Source organism: Cryptomeria japonica, chromosome 11 (assembly GCF_030272615.1).
Source record: "Cryptomeria japonica chromosome 11, Sugi_1.0, whole genome shotgun sequence".
NCBI lineage: Eukaryota > Viridiplantae > Streptophyta > Pinopsida > Cupressales > Cupressaceae > Cryptomeria > Cryptomeria japonica.
Window position 1 is genome coordinate 367127329 of NC_081415.1, and position 10403 is coordinate 367137731.

Genomic DNA, 10403 nt, shown 5'->3' on the forward strand with positions numbered 1-10403 from the left:
TGGATGCAAGATTATGCTAGATGGATGAATAGTAAGCTATATGAATTCAAACAATCATGAAAATATGCAAAAAAAAAAAAAAAACTAAGATGCAATAATGTCAAAAAGCAAGCACAAAATCTTCAATGACTCCAGAGCAAAAACTGTATAATAACAATAAATCTCCAGGGTGAATTGAAATAATTGAGAAATCAGATTTAGTTAACCTTGAGATAGATTCCAATTATAGTTTAATTGAAATACATTCAGAAAAGAAGTTTGAGTTTGAATTAGAGATATAATTCAATTAATTCCATGCACCTGAGATAAAAATAGGTAATTCTTTGATTTATTCAAGAAAAGAGTCTTTTCAATTTTAGAGAATGATTAAATTCATCTAATTGCTTTTCTGATTTCAAGTTCTCAATTTAGAAGAAAGAAATAATATCTCAAGTTTGATTTCTCTCTCAATTCAATTCTTTTATTTTATTTTCAATTTAACTCTCGCTTTGTGATTTAATTCCTCTTTTGTAGTAAATTAATTCCTTTTTTATGATTAAATGGCAAATTTATTAATTAATTAAATATGCAAGGATATTTAATAAATTAAATAGGATAATTGATCAAAATGATTTTCTTGGAATGATTTAATTAATTAATTAAATATTTAATTAATATAGAATAATTCACTTGCCATGTGACATTTGATGATTGAAGAATTAATTAATTGTGTGCTCAAAGTTGATTTAATTTCCTTTGGTTAGGACCTTGGTGATGTTGTCGAAATTAGGGGCCCATGGTTTAGATGACCAATTTTAGGGTATTTCATTTGCCCCTCTTTGAATTAATGTGCAAGCAACGCGTTGGTTCAAAGAATATGTTGATGTCTAGGAGATACCAGTTCTGAACTTGATTGATCATGAACCAGATGAAGAGCAAGGTGTTTAGCTTGATTTGAAGCGATGAAGCTGAACAGAGTTGATTAAAGCGAAACCGATCCCAAACTTGATTGAACTAGGACCAATGAAGAGCAAAGATATCGAACTTGAACTTGATTGATCAAGAAGCGGATCTTACTGATCTAGAACTTGATTGAACTAGACACAGTGAGCAAAGATAAAATCAATCTTGAACTTCATGGATCAAGACACAATGAGTGAAGATAAATTGTCCAACTTGATTTGATGCGATGAAACTGAACACCTGCTTAGATTGAGCGTGTGATCAAAGATACTCTTTAAACTTTTGATTGAGTTTAAACGAATAATCAACTTGATGAAAAGCGATGAAACTGATTAACGTTAAGAGACTGATTCAGATGAAGGCAAATATCAGTTTGATTTGAAGTGTTGAAACTGATATGCCCCTAGTGATTGATTCGATTCATTTGAACGAGAAATCTCAAATTGATATGAAGCGATGAAGTTGAGATGCCCCTTAGCAATAAGAATTTGTTTGATTTTCTTTAGTTGAAAAGATTTTTTTGCTCGACTTTTGATGAAGATTTGAAAAAAAAAATTCTCGACATTGAAGATGTGAGGTCATAAGGTCATGAGTATGCCCCCTCGGGAGCGAAATCGAAAGATAGCGAAGGTACATGATTATAGGTAGTTGTTGGCGATGATAATGTTTTGAGCGCAAAAAATGATTCAGAGGAATATGTGAAGGTTTAGCGTTGATTGATGTGAAATTGAGCACAAATTGGAGAAATAATGAGAATTTGATGAAAATTGCTAAATGGTTGCAGTTGTGCGAAATTGACTAGAAGAACGATCTCGTATTTTGATTTTGATCCCGAAAATGGAATTAGGACGAGCAAATTAGCTAAGGGTACAATTTTCATGTCCATCGGAGCAAGTTGAAAAATTAGGGTTTTGGCTATATAAGGGGTCAAAGTGTCATTTTCAATTCATTTTATCCCTCCAAGTTTGAAAATTTAAAAAAGCCTTCTACGAAGAAAAATGGTTATTTTGACCCAGGAGCACCGATTTGAGCACAGAGACGTCATAATTGACCTCAGAACTATGAGCCACCGGTAAGTGACTAATCTTATGCCTTTTATTTCATCAATTTTGAATTTTTTTGTTGATTTTTTTTTGAATTTTTAGCTTTGTAATAGTCGGTCGTTGTTGTTTTGTCATGCGAGACATCTTGTATCATACGACAAATTGCTTTGAAATGTTTTGTCGTTTAAATCCATTAGTTTTGTCGTTTAAAGACTCCCCTTGTATCGTACGAGTGTGTGTAAAAGAGACCATTCTGTCATGTGAATGCTTGTTCTGTATCGTATCAGAGTCTTTTGTCGTCCTATACCTATTACTGACTCGTACGAGTTTATGTCTACACTGTAAAATATTGTATGAAAAATGGGTGCAAACATGAAATTTTGATGTTAATTGATGTATTTGGATTTGAGTGATGTTTGACTTGTCTTATAGCATAATTTGAAGGACTTTCTGATGCTCTATTGTTTGATTCTTGCAGGTTTGACTACCACATGTTCTTTTCAGATGTGTCTATCCACCGACTATGAGACTAGTGCGTGAGTTATCCGATATAGATAGAGCACATATTGATTTGTGCGGATTTACTCACCTTTTACAGATGCCAGATATCCGTGTGAATCACGGGATGCTCATCGCACTTGTTGAGAGATTCCATTCTGAGCATAACACGTTTCATTTGCTAGTTGGGGAGATGACTATCACTTTTGAGGATGTATATAGGATTCTCAGGACTCCATTCGCTAGGGATAAGGTGGATTATGATTCGACATAGTGTCCTGGCCTACTAGCTCTGAGGCAGATTTTTCACGATGAGGACATCCTTACACGGTCTATCAGCTGGGATGACATGATGGCGAGGTACAATGAGCAGTTTCCACTGGCTTGTGTCCTAGCAGGATTTATCAGTTGTTTCCTTATGCCAGATAGGGGATAGCAGGGTTTCTTATGTGGTTGGGGCAGGATGCTAGAGAGGCTTGTGGAGCACCCTCAGAGATTAGGATGGGGATCTTGTATTTTGGCGCACATGTATCGTGAGATGCATGAGGTGGTTTACTGGGAGGGAAAGAGTATGGTTGTAGGGGTTTTGATATTACAGGTATGGGCCTGGGAGCACCTCCCAGTTTGCAGATCGATTGTGGATGACGCCAGAGATCCATTGCAGCCCATTGTTTACAGATACTTTGGATACGTTACTCAGCCCCATCTGGGCAAGACAGAGTACTGGAGACGACAGTTGGACGATTTGATAGTTGTCATATGGAGACCGTATAGGGGTCTTGAGCCTTGGGACGACTGGAGAGTTGTGCGTAGAGATCTATTCATGACTCTCCCTCTTATTGGTAGATCAATGATAGTGGTCGAGCACTTTGTTGTTACATGGGTGATGAGGCAGTATGGTAGGTCTCAGGGGATCTTGTAGGAGTTTACTGCATACGCACGTTATGTAGACGAGGAGAGACGGGGATGGGGCTCTAGGTTATCATACGCCTTAGGCATGCAGGAGTTGACAAGGTTGTCACAGCTTAGGTGGGATTATCTGGAGTATATTGCAGATGCGGGGGTATTGCCCTAGTATAGGGATTGGTTCCAGCAACATCCAGTAGAGAAGTCACCTCTGATAGAGGAGGTTGAGGATGATGCGCCTGTAGAGGCACCGAGACATGGACAGAGACAGGGACGGAGAGCAAAGGCTCTAAGGCGGGCAGGTGGTGATCCTAGTGCTAGCAGCAGCAGGGTACCAGCTGGGGGGAGACAGAAGCAGAGAGGAGAGGGCGAATCCCTAGGGGCTATTAGTGTCAGATTGAATGGAGTTAGGAAAATGGAGGGTGGAGGAGAGGAGGAGCAAGTAGCTCCCAGGCAAGTGAGGCAAAGGAGAGACAAGCAGGGGGAGCCAAAGGCGAAGATGGAGGCGGAGAGCTTGTGAGGGAGCAGGGAGAAGCTGATGTAGCACGGTCGATGAGAGCGCGATTAGCAGGTCTACAGTCATAGTTGACAGTGGCTCGGACACAACTTGCAGAGTAGGACCGACAGTTGGTGGACCTTAGAGCAGAGAGAGATTGTCAGTTAGCAGAGATGAGGGTAGAGCGAGATGCTCTTCAACAGGAGGTCTTACACCAGACTAGTCAGGCGGCTTATTACGTTGCAGCTTATAGCATAGCAGTTCCTATAGTGCAATAGGTTGTTCCATATTCCCAGTATATGTCTTGATCCGAGGGAGCTTGAGCACCGAGACAGGATGTCGGTCAGCAGGCTCCACCTCCTCCACCACTTGGCGATGAGGGAGAGGTAGAGAGCTAGATTGTTTTGTAGCTCTTAGATTTTGTTAGATACCCCATTTTTTGTAGCCCATACAATTCTTGCTCAGATGGGAGATTGTATATGATAGTTATATCACTTGTACCCCAAGATATTGATGATTATATATACGAGATTTTGATTTGATTTCATTGTACTTGCATCGATCGATTTATGAGATGATTTTCTATATGCTTTATTGTATATGTATGCATATCTGTTCAGTATGGATGTATGTAATGCAAATGAATATGGATGTCATTTTTGTTTCTTTTCATATACAAATAAATGATGAAAATGAGCAATGAGTAATGCGATTTTTTTTTTCTATGCAATAATGTGAATGCAAATGAATGCATGAATCTATATAAAATGCGTATGTATGCAACTAACATCTCAATACACAAGTACTTGATTGGAGAAATGATGGAAAAGAGACCACTTAGCTTAGAAATGATGAAACTTCAAACTCTCATTTAGAAGATAAAGAGATCATCGTTACCATACCGAAATCACTCTAAATGCAAAAAATGCAAAATGAATGCAACTTAAACTAGTCATTGGATTTGAAATGCTTAATGTTCATCACTAAGCGTTTACAAACATAGCAGGTAGATTAGAGTTCCTTCCTTTTCATGTGCAATATTAATTATCTTATCTGCAATGACCCTTTTTTCGTTCATATCCTTGGACAGATTACGCATTGACCCGGATTGCACATTTAAAGAAATTCTCTCAAAACAGACAAGGAAATGATGAGAACCTCCCTGTAGCATACAAATAAGCAGAGTCGAGGTATGTGTGGCGAATTCACCTTGATGTGAAGGCTCTTATCACAGACACCCAACTGATTAGATGTTTCCAGATCATCGGAATCATTCCTACAAGCAGAAAACAAAGAAAATATTATGCCCCCAATCCTTGCTCCTCTTAGTCAAGATAGACTTCCTCGAGTTACTTAGAGGGAATAATAATCGAAAACCAATATAAAAGACAACACACAAAAAAAATTTCATGCATATCTCAAACTGCTTAGTGATTATTTTCAGTAATATTGTTTTGCTTGTGTACTCAGTGATAAAACTCTTCAGTAGTTAGGAGATAGGTGACTGACTCAGATTGGACGATCGAGTATCACTGACAGAATGGTGACTTGATTGATACTACTTAGGATACACAATTTGCTTAGTCGATTACCCTAAGACTAGGATATTGATCAGTTTCAAGCCATGAGGGTTCCAAAGGAACCAAAATGTCACAAAAGCGACTAAAATATATGTACAAGCGAAAGCAATTATGCATGAAAGCGGGAAATGCCAACGTTGCGTTGATAGATGGAGCGTTTGAGTACAAGAAGCGCCCGTTTGCCAGGTTTTCACCTACTTGGCAAAGATTAGATTTTTTTTTCTTTTTGATTTTTTTTTTTTAAAGACTTTTTTATGATTTTTTTTTTCAGGACTTTTTTCAGTTGTACAGGTTGCTGGAGCAGAGAATTCTAATTGAAGAAATTTTTCAAATGGATGGTGTTAATCGGTTCACGGAGCTGTTCTCCTTTTGATGTTGAGAGCTGATAGGCACCAGAGCCAAAGACTGCAGTAACGATGTAGGGACCCAACTAGTTGGGTTCCAACTTTCCTTTGTTGTCTCAAAACTGTTGATTTTTAGGATTTTCTCTCAGAACAAGGTCACCAACCTGAAATTCTCGTTGTCGAACCTTCTTGTTATATCCTTTAGACATTCTCTTTTGATACATTCTTAGATGATCAAACGCCACTTGTCGACATTCATCCAACAACTCGAGTTCTTGCAATCTAGATATTCTGTAGTCTTCATTAGTGAGAAGACCTTGCAAAGAAACTCTTAGAGATGGTATTTCCACTTCAATAGGTAGTACTGCTTCATACCCATACACCAAAGAAAAAGGTGTAGCCCCAGTAGGTGTTTTGATACTTCTATAATCTCGTAATGCAGGATTGAGTTGTAGATGGCAATCCCTCCCAGATTTGTTCATTGTTCTGTGTAAGATAGTCAACAGATTTTTGTTAGATGCTTTAGCTTGTCCATTTCCTTGAGGGTAATATACAGATGACCAGTGCTATTTAATTTTGAATTTCTCATAGAGCTCGTCTAGATCTTTATTCTTGAATTGTCCTCCATTGTCAGTCACGATGGATGAAGGTATCCCACACCTATAGATGATATAGTTAAGGATGAATAGAGCTACTTGTTTACCGGTTGCTTTGATGAGTGGAACTGCTTCTACCCACTTAGTGAAATACTCAGTGGCAGTTATGATAAACTTGTGTCTATTGGATGATGCAAGATATATTTGATCGATGAGATCAAAGGCCCATTGTTGAAAAGGCCAATGTGTAATGAAGGGTATGAGATCCCTTGCTGGAGCATGCATGAGATTCCCATGTAGCTGACACGTCTCACAAGTTTTAGAAAACATTATAGCGTCTTTATCCATGTCTAGCCAGTAGTAGCCAACCCTTAGTAGTTTCTGAGGTAAAGTAAGACCATTCAAATGAGATCCACAAATACCTTCATGGACTTTTGATAATGCATGTTGGGACTCTTCAGTTTCTAGACACCTAAGAAAAGTACTATCCAAACCTCACCTAAATAGATCGTTAGCGATGATGACGTATCGTGAAGCATTTCGGATTAGGTTCCTTTTCTTACTATAGGTAAGTTTTTTTGGGACAATTTGGTCTCGTAGATAAGAGTAAATATGGTTGTAGCGAGATGAGTGATGTCTGATAATAGAACAAACCATCTAAGACTCAGGAGAATCATAGGCAGGGTAATGTAACTCTTCCAACAGGAATTCAAAGCAAAAATTATATTCTTGTAACTCTGGTATAGATGCCAAGGTGGCCATAGCATCTGCTACTTTGTTTGCGGATCTAGGAATTTGCTGGAATGATACAAAAGTAAAATATTTCTTGAGATCATCCACCATTCTCTTATAAGGCATCAATTTCTCATCTCGAGTCTAATATGTATCATTTATTTGATTGATGATTAGCTGAGAATCTCCATAGATGTGTAATTCTAGAACCTTCCTTTCGATAGCCAGCTTGATCCCATTTACCAAAGCTTCATATTCTGCAATGTTGTTTGTGCAAGGGAAAATAATCTTATAAGCCTTTGAGATTGAATACTTTTGAGGAGTAATAAAAAGTATTCCTGCACCATAACCATGTTGCGTGAAAGACCCATCAAAGAACATCTTCCATGATTGTTGAGTAAGGTGCATTATTGATTCGTCTGGAAATTATATATGCAGCAGTTGAGTGTCTTCAAGTGGAGCATCAACAAGTTGATATGCAATTACCTATCCTTTGATGGCTTTGCATTCCACATATTCAATATCAAACTCTATAAGAACCATGACCCATTTAGCCAATCTTCCTGTAAGTGTTTCTTTGTTGAGAAGATATTTGAGCGGATCAATCTTAGCTACTAGCTTGATGGAATGTGCTAACATGTAGTGTCTCAATTTTTGTGATGCAAAGACTAATACCAAGCATGCTTTTTCTATTATAGTATAGTTAGTTTCATAAGACACCAATGTTCCGTTGATGTAATATATAGCTCTCTCTTTTTTATTTTCATCTTGTTGTGCTAGAAGTGCCCCCAATGATGAATCAGTAGCTGATATGTATAAGATCAATGGTTTACCTTGAATTGGTGGCATCAATATTGGTGGATTGGACAGGTACTCTTTGATTTGCTGAAGGTGTTGTTCACATTCCTGATCCCAGTTGTAGATTACCCCTTTCCTTAATACTTCTGTGAAAGGTTGAGCCTTATCTGCTAGCTGAGAAATAAAGTGTCTGATTGACTGGAGACGTCCTTGTAGACTTCTCATTTGATTGATATTATTTGGAGGTGGCATTTCCATTATAGCTTGGACCTTGTCAGGATCAACCTCAATTCCTTTCTTTGAAATGACATAACTAAGTAGTTTTCCAAATGTCACTCTGAATGCACACTTTTTAGGATTTAGTCAGAGCTTAAATTTTTCCATTCTATCTAGTATAAGGCCTAGCTCTTGAATATGTGTGGATCTCTTCATAGTCTTCACTAAAGTATCATTAACATAATCTTCCATATTCTTATGCATCATATCATGAAAGATAGTAGTTACTACTCTTTGGTAAGTTGCTTTTGCATTCTTTAGCCCAAATGGCATGACGTTCCAACAGAAGGTTCCCCATGCACAGGTGAAAGCTGTATTTTCTTGATCTCTAGGAGCTATTTTGATCTGATTGTAACCGAAGAATCCATCTATCAGTGAGTACATCTCATATCTAGCAATCATATCCACTATCATATAAATGTTAGGCAATGGAAAATCATCTTTCGGACATGCTTTTTTGAGATCCCTAAAATCTGTACAAAACCTTATAGATTTGTCTACCTTTGATATAGGTACTATGTTTGAAATCCACTCTACGTAATCTATAGCTTTGATAAATCCAGCTTTTAATAGTTTTTCTAGCTCAGCTTTGAATAAAAGTGCCACATGAGGGTGCATCTTGCGAAGTTTTTTCTTGACTGGTTTAACTCCTAGTATAATAGAAAGATGGTGCATGATGAGCTCAGGATCTAGACCTGGCATATCAGAGTATGTCCATGTAAAGTTGATCTTCTTTTCTAGGAAGAGATTGCTGAAATCTTTCAACTCTTCTGTTGATAATGATTGAGCTAAGTGGATGATATGTGGTGTCTCTTGACTCCCAATATTTATTGGCCGAGTTGGTTCAATCAATATAGAAGACTGTTCCTGGAAATGACTTGGCAGTATATCAAGTATCTCACCTTCACGTGCCTCAGAGAGGTTTTCACCTTTAGGTACGTCCTTTATTTTTTTCTTTTTGATTCTGACACCACCACAATGTGGTTTTCACCATTAGATCCTTTATTTTTCTTTTTTTAATTTTTGCGACTAAGATACTTGATATCTGTTTCAATCATGTTCTCATTATGTTCGCTAGTGGAAGAGTCCATCGGTTCAACTGCATTGAGGTAGTAGGCTAACGTATAATCATTGGCAAAGATAGGTACACTCATAGGTTGGTTTTGGAGACTACAATCAATTAGTTCAGGATGTACCAAAGATAAAGTTTGGGCAGGTTCGAGAGAGTTCCCGGTATTATCACCATAACTGCGGACTGACAAGTCGAGTTCTAGAAGACTACCTTGCGTAAATGTCTCAAGACTAGGAATAGTTACAACATGATTATTCAAGTACACGCTAATATTTAGTTGACCAAATCCAATAGACCTACTCGTAGCACCATTTTCTACGCCAGACTGGACTACATAGCGTGGCTCGACAGTAACAAGATCAGTAGATAGATTCCCGACATCCATGACAGAGGAGTCAAAGTTTGATGTTGAATAAGTATTGTCATCAATAGGATTGTTGTCAGAGTCATTAGAGTCATAAGATGAAGTTTCTGACTCTTCTTCAAGTGATTGAGTGAATTTATGTATAGTGTCAATACCTACATCTTTGATGCTGCAAGTTCCTTCGTGATTTGGTTCATTTATCACTTGTATCTGACATACTTGTTGAAATAACCTTGATGGTTCTATGGATTTTTGCACCAGTGACTACAGTTCCCATATGATGGACAGGAAATTTCCATTACGACAGACAATAATCCTTTTTAGTATTGCAACAATCTCAAAGCAACTCGAAACATTCTTGTACCACACAACAGGGAAGCTCTCGCTTCCACATCATCAAATATTGAAGATCAACTCAAAAATCTATCTCTAGATTTTGAGAAAAGTATAAAGTTGAAAGACAAAGGCATGGGAGAATACTCTTTTGAATCCATATGTCTATCACAATTACCATATTGCCAAGATCTCATGGGCAACCATCAACATCCATGAAAAAATCTTCACAACGGATCAAAATATTTGATGGTATGTTCATTCAAGAAGGAACACTAGCAGATGAAACAAAAGACAAAGATGTCTTGATTTGGTTGTACAAAGATGATGAAGACACCCAAGCAGTGATGTTAAGTGTCACCCTCCCAACAGAGAAATATGGAAAAAAATTCAGAATCTTGCAAATAATGGGATACTTAGGAA